Genomic DNA, 13,622 nt, shown 5'->3' on the forward strand with positions numbered 1-13,622 from the left:
GTCCTTGATCACACACAGTTGTTTTGAGAATCAACACGGCCTCTATTTTTCAATTGGTTGAGAAAACAGCCATTTTGTAGAAATAGGATGAAATGGGACTTGTTAAACAGAAACTGACTCAGCATCCTAAAATTGCCTTATGTGAGTTCACTGCATCTGCTTGTGATGTAATCGTTGTAACCAAATCATTTGAGGCCAGGACAGCTCCCACTGTAAACAAACCCTTCCCTCCAAAGAAGGCCCAAAGCAGTGCAGGGAAGGTCAGGATTTCTTTGGTATTGAACTTGATAAATATTAAATAGATATTATGTTCTATAGAAATGTCCCTATTTTCCACAAGTTGTTTTCTAAATGTTAAGAGAAATTAATTGAATTTCCCACAATCCCAGTTTCCTTTAATATCCTCACATTTTAGAATAAATAGAGCAAACAAATATGCATTTTTAAGACTGCCTATTCTGAATCTCTATCCACCCATTTGAGTCTTGAACTTCAAGTATCTACCATATTTAGCAATGAAAGAATAAGATCAGATTTTATAAATTAACATCCAAGCACACTTAAAGTTGGAGAGAGACTGTCTTTCAGTTTCACCCTTTCAAAAAGCCTTGGTTAAGTTTCCTTGGTCATGCCTTCCATGTTCTTCCCTTGTCTTTGCCCTGCTTATTTCTCTGTGACTCTCTAACCCTTCAAGAAAAAAAATTTCCAATAAGTGTTGTTGAACTTATTTCCTCTTGAATTGAATTTCTGGCAGATTTACACTATCCCCTGGAGTACATAGCATCCATGACTTGAATTTCAAGTGTTCACTTTTTAAAAATGATTCATCAATATTGAAGCTTGGTATGACTGCTTAATTGCTTCCTTCCCTTGGCAATTTGCACAGTATTTTCTGGAACCATGGAAGTCTTACCATAGGAAAGAAATTACATCAAACTCAGATCATCTGAGTCCTTTGTCCTAAATGTGAAGTGTGTGCAGCAATAGGGTGTAACCTCATCCACTAAGAAATGACCATTGATTATATCTATAAACCATATTGTTTGGGGAGTCACAGTGACTACACTGACTAGCCATTCAAAATAAGGCTTGTCATGCCAGGAACTGGTTCTGTATGGAGATAGATATAGATATAGATATGGATATAGATATAGACATGGACATAGACAGATATAGATATAGATATAGTGTGTGTATACATGCATATATGTATACATTTAAATACGTGCACAGATATATATGTAATCATGTATTGTGTATAATTTTAAGGAAATATAAAATATTACAAACCCTTTAAGGCCTTAAAAAACAACCTATTATTTGTCTCTGTCCCTCCTCTTCCTTCTGTATTGACCTTCCACCCTCCACCCTAGACAGATTCCCTCCCCATTTTTCCATTTCCCACTTACATTATCTCTATCCTGTTATTCCCTCTCAAGATCCCAAACATGTGGTCTCTTTATGCCTTTCTGGCTTGTTGTATATGCACATCTTTAGAATTTGGAGTTAGGAATTACAATAAGAGAGACTGTATGGCATTTGTTCTTATGGACAGGACTCCATTTGCTAAGGATTGAGGCAAACAATTGATGAGTGGTTTTCATAAACCTAAAAAACCTTCTTCACAGCTAAAGAAACAATCAGTAGAATAAAGAGGAAACCCACAAAATGAGAGAGAATCTTTGTCTGTTATACACCAGAAAGGGTTAATACTCAGAATATATAAAGAATTAAAAAAAAAAGAATTTCGAAAAATTAAGAGTCCAAAAACCAAATCACCATTTGAAAACTGGATCTGGGATCTGTACAGAGAGTTCTCAAGAGAATAAATAAAAATTGCCAATAAAATCTTGAAAAGGCCTTATCATTCTAAGCAATGAGAAAAATGCAAACTAAAACAACTTTGACATTTCATGTCATGCCAAGCAGCATGCTTAAAATCAGTTTAAAATCTGACAGAAATGTTGTCTAGGTTGTGGAGAAAGTGGACTCCTCACTCATTTTTGGAAGGAATGTGAACTGGTGTAGCTGCTCTGGAAAACAGGATGGAGAATCTTCAAAAGACTAAAACTGTATCGACCATATGACCCAGATATACTACTCATTGGCATATGACCAAATAACTAAACATTCTAATCCACAGAGATTTGTTCACCAGTGTCTGCTGATGCCTTATTCACATAAGCCAGGAAATGGAAACAAGCCAAATATCTTCCACTGGATGAGTGGATAATGAAAATGTGGCACATGTACACAATGGAATACTACTCGACTGTAAACAAAGAGAAATCATGAGATTTGTCAATAAAGGGCTGAACCTAGAATATATTATTTTGAGTGATGTAATATTTCTTGTGAAATAATATTTCAATCTTAAATGTTGCTGTGTTTGACACTTTAAAGTATAATTAAGAAAAAGTACTATGTGCACATTAAACAAATGCATTTTTCAATAAATTGACTTGGATAAATGTAACTACTTGACTCTAAACCCAATCAAGATATAAATACTTTTTGCCTTTTTGAGTTCCCACTGTTTCCTCCTGTCATAACTTTTGGAGGTCATTACTATACATATTTCCAATTTAATGTAAAATTGAGGGTGCAAACTGAATATATATATATGTATATATATATATATATATACATATATATATATATGATGTGGAATTCCACTCTGTATGTTATGAATATGTTTTATTGCCATTGGTTAATAAAGAAGCTGCTTTTGGTCAATAGATTAGCAGACTAAAGCCAGGAAGTAGCTGCTCAAGGAAATAGATGCCCGGGAACAATGCCCGTAAATCACAAACCTTGTGGTAAAATATAAAATATTAGAAATGGGTTAATTTAAGATATAAGAGCTATCTATGAAATACTCCTAAGCTACTGGCCAAGCAGTGTTGAAATTAATATAGTTTCTGTATTACTGTTTTGGGTCTAGGTGGTGGGGAATTGAATAAGCAGCCTCTGCCTACATATGTTTGTGTGTGTGTGTGTGTGTGTGTGTGTGTGTGTGTGTGTGTATGACACCAGGCCATCTCCTGTTATCAGATTGATGACTACCTGTTGTAGGAGGTTGCTTGTTTGTTTGCGGCTGCTCAAACTTGAAATAATAACACAGAAACTGTATTAATTAAATCACTGCTTAGTCCATTAGCTCTAGCTTCTTATTGGCTAACTCTTACATCTTACTTTAACCCATTATGTGTATCATGTTGCTGTGGCCGGCCAAGTTAAGTTTCAGCATTTGTCTCCAGCGGGGCTACATGGCTTCTCACTAAATCCTGCCTTCTTTCTCCCAGCATTCAGTTTAGTTTTCCTTGCTTAGCTCTGTGGGAAATTCCCTGGAATCCACAAGGATGACACTAATTAAGACTCCAAGCAATAGTGGAGAAGTTACCTGAACTGGCCTTCCTTTGTAATCAGATTGATGACCACCCTAATTGTTATCATAGAACCTTCATCCAGCACCTGATGGAAGCAGATGTAGAGAATCACGGCTAAGCATTGGGCAGAGATCCTGGAGTCCAGTCAAAGAGAGGGAAGAGGGATTATATGAAGAAAGGTATGTCAAGATTATGATAGGGAAATCCACAGAGATAGCTAACACAAGCTAGCAGGACCTCTGCAATTCTGGACTGACAGCTTGGGAACCTGCATAAGGCCAAACTGGGCCCTCTAAATGTGGGTGTCAGTTCTGTGACTTGAGTAGTCTGGGAGCCACTGGCAGTGAGACCAGGAGTTATTTATAGTGCATGAACTGGTGTTTGAAGCCCATTCCCTATGGAGAGATACCTTGCTCAGCCTAGATGCAGCCTCAACTTGATATGCCAGACTTTGTTGACTCCCACTGTGAGACCTTACCCTTTCTGAGAGTGGCCGGAGAAGGGGAGAGGAGAGGTACTGTGGATGGTATGTAAAATGAAAACAATCTTTTAAGTTAGAAAAAAAATCAGAAGTCTTAACTGTGAGTTCTTGTAAAATAATGAACAAACAATATGTCTTATTCTAAAATGAAAGAATTGAAAAATAGCAAAATAAAATAAAAATATGGAAGTATAAATACAAATCATGTAGCTTCATGTTCAACATCTGGGACTCACTCACTGTGCAGTTTTCTAGCTCTAGAAAGTTTGTACAGGTCCATTCTCTTGCTCTTCCATTGACAGCAAACACAGCTTGTCTCATACACTCTGCCATTTACAGAAAACACAGTTCATTACATAGGAGCAGTGTATCCTAAACCAAACCTGCCTCTGTCCCTGAATACCATCCTGTGGCACTGTGATTTCTGATATTCAAGGGAGTATAATGGAAGAGGGGTGTCTTCATTAGGGTTTCTATTGCTGTGAATAGACACCATGACTGTGGCAACTCTTATAAAGGAAAATATTTAATTGAGGCTGGCTTACAGTTGAGAGCTTTAGTCTAAAATCAGCATGTAGGGTGGCATTCAGGGAGACATGATGCTGGCAAGGAGATGAGTGCTCTACATCTTGACCTGCAGGAAACAGGAAGTGAACTGTGTGTCCAACACTGGGTATAGCTTGAACATATAAGATCTCAAAGCCCACCACCACTATGACACATTTCCTCCACCAAGACTACACCTACTCTAAGAAGGCCACACCTTTTAATATTACCACTCTATAGGCCAAGCATTCAAACACATGTCTATGAGGGCCATACCTATTCAAACCACCAAAAGAGGGGAAAAAACTAAAATATTAAGAAGTCTGTATAAAACTATCTTTCTAGAAACAGTTGTGATGTGTTAGGCTGCTTGTTTCTTCCTAGATGCACAGCCCAGAAAATAATCACACAGAAACCATATTATTTGCAATACTACTTGTTCAATAGCTTAAGCATATTTCTGACTAGCTCATATCTTAAATTAATCCATGTCCATTAATCTGTGTATCACCAAGAGGCTGTGGCTTACTGGGTAAAATTTTGGTGTCTGTCTCCAGCATGGCTACATGGCTTTTCTCTGACTCTACCTTCTTTTTCCCAGCATTCTGTTTAGTTTTCCCCACTTAGATCTACTCTATTCTATCACAGGCAAAGGCAAATTCTTTATTAACCAATGGTATTCACAGAATATAGAGGGGAATCCCACATCATCTGCCCTTTTCTGTTTAAATAAAAATGAATGTTTTAACTTTAACACAGTAAAATTACATAAAACAAAACAACTATCAAACAAAAATTATAGTTATAATATTTATATCTACTTTATCTTTTATCATATCTAAGGAAAACTATAATTATAACTATCTATTCTTCAACTCTATCAGGGGGTCCAGAAGGATATACTATTACCTAAATAAACAGGAAGTGCATTGTAAGCAACTTACAAAACTCTAAAATTGACAGAGACATCTCACTCTTTGGACAGTCGCCCAAAGTTCTTCTGTATCCTTGGAGCATCCATCTTCAGCCCACAGGCCCATAGTATCCATCAGACTTTTCCACAAATCAGGAAATTTCAAAGACAGTTCAGCCTATATTAGCAGTTTGTCGGTCACTTTCTTCTGAGTCCTGCAGAATGACTGGCAAACTCTTTCATGAAGCAGGAACCTCAAAGGATCATCTCACCTTTAGGCAAATTCAGCAGTCATCTCTCTGTAAGTCTTGCATATCCAGCTCATATTGCATAATATCAAGCAGTCCAGGAAAAAGCAGTTTCCTGATCATAATGTGCCTCTTTTGATGCCCATCATCCCTTTGAAGTAGTTGGTGCTGCCAGGAGCAGATGTGTCTTATATCATGAAAAGTCCTAAGATCTTGAAACATTTTAAATGCCATATTCCATAGGTCTTTGAAAGGTTTGAAGATTATCTAATTAAAATATAGCTCTATATATCTAGAAAACCTAAATAACATGACTACAAGCTTGACTATTACAGATGATTATCTATTATGCTATATTTATTAATTATACATTGCATTTTTGAATGAACTACACAATCACAGTACCTTAATAAAGAACAGAAATGTACATATAACAAGATTGATATTAAATTTGTATCAAAAAACCAGGATCCATACCAATGCAAATCTCTATAGCATGTCCCCCTTTATATATAAACAAACATTTATAAATAATATTTGGGAATTTGGGTGTAGTTGTCTCCAGACTGCCTCCCACTTTTTGTTGGGTGAAGTAAGTTTTTGAAGGTGTTTACAGTGACCTTTTGAGGGACCTTGATCCATCAAACTGCATTAGTCTGGAATTAATATACAGGTTCTAATCTTCTGTGGAGACAAAAACAGAACCTCTTTTCCAAAGCAACAAATCCTTAGACCCACATTTTGGAATCAAGCTACTTTTCAAATATATACTGGTTTAGTTAATCAGTCCATACAGTGATATGGCTCTCTGTATCTAGCTCCTTCCCAGTCAAAAAAATTCAAAGAAAACACAATAATATACATTATCCACACTCTCTGAATATATTCCATCTTTATGTGGTTCATTTATCTTACTCTATTACTTTTTCTACAAGTTTAATATTTATCTATTATCTTTAATACTTTAATATAAGACTGTACTCTTTTTTAAATTAATTAATCTATGACTATCTGTACTCTTTTTTCTTTTTTTAATTGATTTATTTATTTAAAATTACCACCTCCCTCCCACTCCCCCCACTCCCCTTCCCCCTCACATTCCAGTCCTAAGAGAACTCAGGGTGCCCTGCCTTGTGGGAAGTCCAAGGTCCCCCTCCATCCAGGTCTATGAAGGTGTGCATCCAAATGGACTAGGCTCCCAAAAAGCCAGTACATGCAGTAGAATCAAAATCCAGTATCATTATCATTGGCTTATCAATCTGCCCTCCTTGTCAGCCACATTCAGAGAGTCCAGTTTGATCAAATACTCATTCAGACCCACTCCAGCTGGCCTTGGAGAGCTCCTATTAGATCAGTCCCACCATCTCTGTGGGTGGAGGCACCCATATCAGACAGAAGTCTGAGAGTGAGCCCAAGCTTGTCTGACTGTAAACTAACAGCCCATCACAATAAGCACAGTTCTGAAATAGAATGGAAATGCATACAGTGTGAGATTATGCTATTGAGACAGACTTGTGACTGTTGAATTTGACAATAAAAATTGTTTAAAAAGTTATGATATGTTAAAAGATAGAGTATCTTTCCAGGATGGCAATCTGCATGCTATCCAAATAATGCCCAAGGATGAGGTGTTATCTTTAAAAGAGAAACTTCAGATCTTGGAATCACATGTGCAGAATGAGGACTAGAGCCTAGGTGCCTCATGGAAATCACTAGAAATATATACAGGCCTGGAGATTCAGGCTTTACAGAAGACATAGTAAAAAGATTTGAAATGATTATGCAAATTATTGGAACTGATGAGTGGGGAAAGAAAGTACAAGGACAGGATTCAACATCACCACTCTGATAGAGCATCAAATTCTAAAGGCCCAAAAGGATCCCAAGAAGGTAGATGGATTTCTATAGCAATGAATGATCTTAAAGAAGTTAAGCAAGCAATTGTAACTTATGGCTTGCATTCCACATCTTTTAGGGAGATGATAAAGATATGGGCTTCTAGCATTAAAACCATTACACATGACTGGCTTCAGGTAGTTTCACCAGTGCCGGATGATGGGCCTCAGTTGATATTTGAATGCTATTTCAGAGAAGAGGCTGAAATTTTAGAGCAACAGGGGAATGCAAAAGGACTTGAGACTTCCTACGTATAACCCCAGTAGCACAGACAATAAGAGCAACAATAAATAAATGGGACCTCCTGAAACTGAGATGCTTCTTCTGTAAAGCAAAGGACACAGTCATCAAAACAACAAGGCAACCTACTGAATGGGAGAAAATCTTGACTAATCCCACATCAGACAAATGTCTGATCTCTAAAATATATAAAGAACTCAAGAAACTAGACTTTAAAATTCTAAATAAACCAATTAATAAATGGGGCACTGAACTAAACAGAGAATCTCAACAGAAGAATTTCAAGTAACCAAAAGATACTTAAGGACATATTCAATTTCCTTAGACGTCAGGAAAATGCAAATCAAAACAACTTTGAGATACCATCTTACACTTGTCAGAATGTCTAAAGTAAAAAACACCAATGATAGCCTATGCTGGAGAGGATGTGGAGTAAGGGGAACACTCATCCATTCCTGGTGGGAATGCAAACCTGTGCAACCACTTTGGAAATCAGTGTGGTGGTTTCTTAGAAAATTGGGAGTCAACCTACCTCAGGATCCAGTAATACCACTCTTGGGAATATAGCCAGAAAATGCCCAATCATACTTCAAAATCATTTGTTCAACTATGTGCATAGCAGAATTATTTTTAATTGCCAGAACCTGGAAACAACCTAGATGCTCCTCAGCAGAGTATCACCATTTATCACCAATAGTCCAGTGGCAAATGGAGACAGAAACAGACCCACATCAGAGCACTGGACTGAGCTCCCAAGGTCCAGTTGAAGAGTAGAAGGAGGGAGAATATGAACAAGGAAGTCAGGACCACAAGGTGTTTGTTCAACAACTGAGACAGTATGCCTGAGCTAATGGGAGCTCACCAACCCCAACTGGACTGGGAATGAATGAGCATGGGATCAAACTCAACCCTCTGAATGTGATTGATAATCAGGGAAGCCAGAGGGGCCAATGATAATGGTACTGGTATTTGTCTCTACTGCATGAACTGGCTATTTGGGATCCTATCCCCTTTGGATGCATACCATCCTAAGCCTGGATGTAGGGGGAAGGGCCTTGGACTTTCTTCAGACATGAGGGGGGAGGGTATGTGGGGAAATGGGAGGGAAGTGGGAGGAGGGGAAGAAGTGGGAATTTTGATTGGTATTACTTATAAAGTAATAAAAAATCAAAATATAATGCAAACCAAAAAATAATTAAAGTGTTTAAAGAGACAGAGTACAGACAGTAATAAATTAAGAATAAAGATTAGAAAATAAATATTAAACTTAAAGAAAAAGTAGAGTAAAAATAACTCACATAAAGATGGAAAATTCACAGAAAGTCTGCATTATGTATATTTTTGTGTAATCCTTGAAGCTTTTGACTGCAGAGTGATATTGGATTCTGGGGACTGCTATTATAATCCAACATGTATATTTCAAAGGTATCTTGAGTCAAAATTTGAGTCTAAGGATATGCTGCTTTGGAAAAGAGGTTCTTTATGTTTCACAGAGGATGAGAACCTGTGGAATCCTTCCAGACTAGTGTGGTTTGATGTATCAAGACCCTCTGAAAGGTTGCCTTAAACACCCCTCAAAAATTATCTTGCCCAATAAACAGCAGGAAGAAGTTTGAAAAAATCTCTGCCCATATTCTCAAATATTGTCTATAAATGTTCTTTTACATTAAAGGGGGATATGCTATAGAGATTTACATGGATATGGATCTTGGTTTATTGAAACAAATTTAAGGTCATACTGTGTATATATATTTCTGTTATTGATTAAAGTATTGTGTTTGTGTAGCTCATTTAAAAATGCAATGTATTAGATACTCATCTATAAAAGTCAAGTTTGTAGTTTTATTAAGTTTTCTAGATATACAGAGATGTATTTCAGATGGATAGGTATTCTTCAGAACTTTCAAAGACTACAGAATATGGCATTTAAAATAGCCAAGAACTTAGGACTTTTCATGACAATGAGACACATCTGATTCTGGCACCCTCAATTACTTCAAGAGGGAGATGAGCATTGAACAGGCTCCTTATGAACTTAGTTAGCTGTTTGAGCAAGAAACTGTTCTTGCCTGGACTGCTTGATGAACTGGACATGTAGAACCCACAGAGAAATGACTGCTGAGCTTTCCTAAAGGTGAGATGGTTCTTCAAGGTTCCTGGTTCATGAAAGCATCTGCCAGACATTCTGTAGGACACAGAAGAAAATGACTGACCAAATGCTAATACAGGTGGACTTGTCTTTGAAATTTTCTGCTTTATGATAAAGTTTGGTGGATACTATGAGCCTGTACGTTGAAGATGGATGTCCCAATGGTACAGAAGAACTTTGGGTGACTGTCAAAGTAGTGAGATGTATTTGTAAATTCTAGTTTTGCAAGGTGATTACAATGTAATTCTCATTTACTTTGATAATATTATAGTAATAATATAGTTTTCCTTAATTATAATAAGAGATAAAGTAGGTATAAATATTGTAGCTATAATTTTTGCCTGATACCTGTTTTGTTATATGTAATTTTACTATGTTAAAGTTAAATTCTTCCTTTTTTATTTAAGCTGAAAAGGAGAAGTGATGAGGGATTTCTCTCTGTATGCTGTTATTGCCATTGTTAAATAAAGGAACTGCTTTGAGCCTATAGCAGAGCCATAGGGGAACAGAGCTATGCGGAGAAAACTAAACAGGGTGCTGGGAGAAAGGAGGCAGAGTCAGAGAGAAACCATGGAACAGTCTCTGGAGACAGACCTGAAGAAACTTTGCTGGGATAAGTGGTTGGGAACAACAAGGGGCCCCCACCCCCTGCAACAATGCCATGTCTACTAAGCAGGGATATGCAGTAGATGGTGATACTGAGAATCAATCATTAGAGTTCTTTACTGAACACACTGAGTAATGCATTCGGTAATGAATTCTTTTTCTGCCATTATCAAGGTGGTTAAAGCTAATGTTGGTAAGGTAATGCAGCTGATCTATGACAGCGAGGCAGGGAAATGTCAGGGGTTATTATAAAGTGATTTTCTATAAGGCCTATTTTATAAGCCAGCCTATTAATTCCCCAGGGTGAACTCCCAATTTAAACATTGGAGATGAGAATTGGTTTTGGAAATGAATGGAAATGTAAAATGAGGCTACTGGCGTGCTGAGTAAGATTGTTAGACACAGGATCAGTATTCAAGAGACACAGAGTTTCAACATGCTTAGTGTAGTAGTCATTTAAGTATTTGTATTGGAAACCAAACACATGTTACCCAGATCCCAGGAGGAGAAAACTTTTCATATATTCATTTTACTGCTTAGGAGAAAGGGTTAAATATGTGTTCCATAAACTGTTGTCCAAGAAGCTCTGTCACTTTATTAGCCTGTAGATCTAATATCCAGGTATCTTGGCCAACTAAACACTAAGGGGAGATCAAGAAGAAATGAGTGAATCGAATTCAAAAGGTGAATTCAGCAAATTTCTGAAATCAAGGAAGAGGATGCAATCAAGGAGAAAATTCAAATAGAGCCAAATCATGTAGGCAGCAATGCATGAGGTTTTTCTTGCCTCAGAATAGACACTTTTTATTCATCCACATGGCCAAAGAATTACCTGGCATGCAGAATCTAAGTGGAAAGGAGTTGAATACTCAACTAGAAGTGAGAACAGCATCGTTCTGAAGCATCAGTCACATATTTCTCTAGTCCTGCACTGTGACTGGTCAAAGACACGAAAGAAAACCTACAGGTCTCTTATCTTCTCTCAGGACCCCTTGTCTTTTTATTCCCTGTAGTCAACACACTTTGCATCTCTATTTATGAATGTGGTCTTTTTCATGTCCCTTTTATTGAATTCAATGCACTATAAATTCTATACTTGTCTGGTGCTTGTGGCTGTAATCACAGTCTCAAGTACATGAGCATTACAGAGTATGAGCCTCACATAGGGATGTTGCTGAGATCACAAGGTCTAGTGCAGGTTCAATAAAAGCTTAAATCCCCAGGATTGTGTGTATATGTACCACACCTTCTTTATCCATTCTTCCATTGAGGGGCATCTAGGTTGTTTCCAGTTTCCGGCTATTACAAATAGTGCTGCTATGCACATAGTTGAACAAATGCTTTTGTCATATGATCGGGCATCTCTTGGGAATATTCCCAAGAGTGGAATTGCTGGATCCTGAGGTAGGTTGATTCCCTGTTTCCTGAGAAACCACCACACTGATTTCCAAACTGGTTGCACAAGTTTTTATTCCCATCAGCAATGGATGGGTGGATCCTCCTGGAAATTGGAAGCAGGCAAAATCACCCGGCAAAAGTTGGGAACATGGGGGTGGGGTGGGGGTAGGGGAGAGGGGGAGAGAGAAGGGAGAAGGGGAGGACAGTGGACTGCTTGGGAGAGTGGGATAGTTGAGATGGAGAAAAGGTGGATATGGGAACAGGGAAGAAGATATCTTAATTAAGGGAGCCACTTTAGGGTTGGCAAGAGACTTGGCTCTGGAGGGGTTTCCAGGTGGCCAAGGGGATGTCCTCAGCTAGGTCCTTGGGCAGTAGAGGAGAGGGTGCCTGAACTGACCTTGTCTCATAGCCACACTGATGAATATCTTGAATATGACCATAGAACCTTTGTCTGGTGATGGATGAAAGTAGAAACAGAGACCCACATCAGAGCACTCGATTGAGCTCCCAAGGTACAGTTGAAGAGCAGAAAGAGGGAGAAGATGAGCAAGGAAGTTAGCACCACGAGGGGTTCATACACCCACTGAGATGGTATACTGACCTAAGGGGAGCTCACCAAGGCCAGCTGGACTGGGACTGAACAAGCACGTGATCAAACTGTGTTCTCTGAATGTTGGTGACAATGGGGGCTGACTGCAAAGCCAACGATAATGGCACTGGGATTTGATTCTACTGCATGCACTGGCTTTTTGGGATCCTAGTCTGATTGGATGCATACCTTTCTAGGCCTAAATAGAGGGTGGAGGGCCTTGGACTTCACACAGGGCAGGGTACCCTGCCCTCTCTTAGGATTGGAGGTGCGGGGTGGAGGGTGAGTGAGAGAGTGGGAGAGATATGGGAGGAGGGGAGGAGGTGGAAATTTTGAATGGTATTATTTATAAAGCAAAAACAAATAAAATGTTTGAATTTAAAAAATAAATAAAATCACCTTTTGAAAAGTGATGATAACATGATATTTCTACCTTTGGCCTTTTAAAATTTTGTTAGTGTTTCTTATTTCTCTCAATCCCTCTCCCCTTTTACTACAATCTTTCTCATCCACAGTTATGTCTTCTTCTATTTTTTTCACTTCTTCACCATAGTAACTGTGGTCTACAATCCAACTGTCTCGATCTCCTTCTCTTCCATAATTGTAAGACATCTTTATACTACTCTGGTTTGTGGATCAGTACTGTTTAATACAAACCTAGGCATATCTTGAAAGAAGTTCTCTTTAATAAGGAATTAATTTCATCAAACTTGCCTGTAGGCATGTGGGGGAGAATTTTCCTCTTTAATAATTAATTTAGGATCGCCCAACTGCTATGGACATCACCACCTCCACTCAGGTGATCTGGGGTAATATAACAAAGCAAACTGAGCAAGCCATAGCGAGTTAGCCAGTAAGTAGATTACTTCATGCCTTCTGTTCCAGGTCTGAAATGCAGCTTCCTGTCATGAGTCCCTGGTGTGAGAAGTCCTTCTTCTATATTTTGCTTTTTTTTTATTGAGAAAAGGAAAAAAAAGTTTCCCCCTCCTCCCAGCCTTCTCCCCCTCCCCCCACTACTCTCCTCCTCCCTCTCCAGTCCAAAGAGCAGTCAGGGTGCCCTGTCCTGTGGAACGTCCAAGGTCCTCCCCCCTCCGTCCATGTCTAGGAAGGTGAACATCCAAACTGGCTAGGCTCCCACAAAGCCAGAACATGAAGTAGGATCAAAAC

Source organism: Microtus ochrogaster, chromosome 22 (genome assembly GCF_000317375.1).
Source record: "Microtus ochrogaster isolate Prairie Vole_2 chromosome 22, MicOch1.0, whole genome shotgun sequence".
Lineage (NCBI taxonomy): Eukaryota > Metazoa > Chordata > Mammalia > Rodentia > Cricetidae > Microtus > Microtus ochrogaster.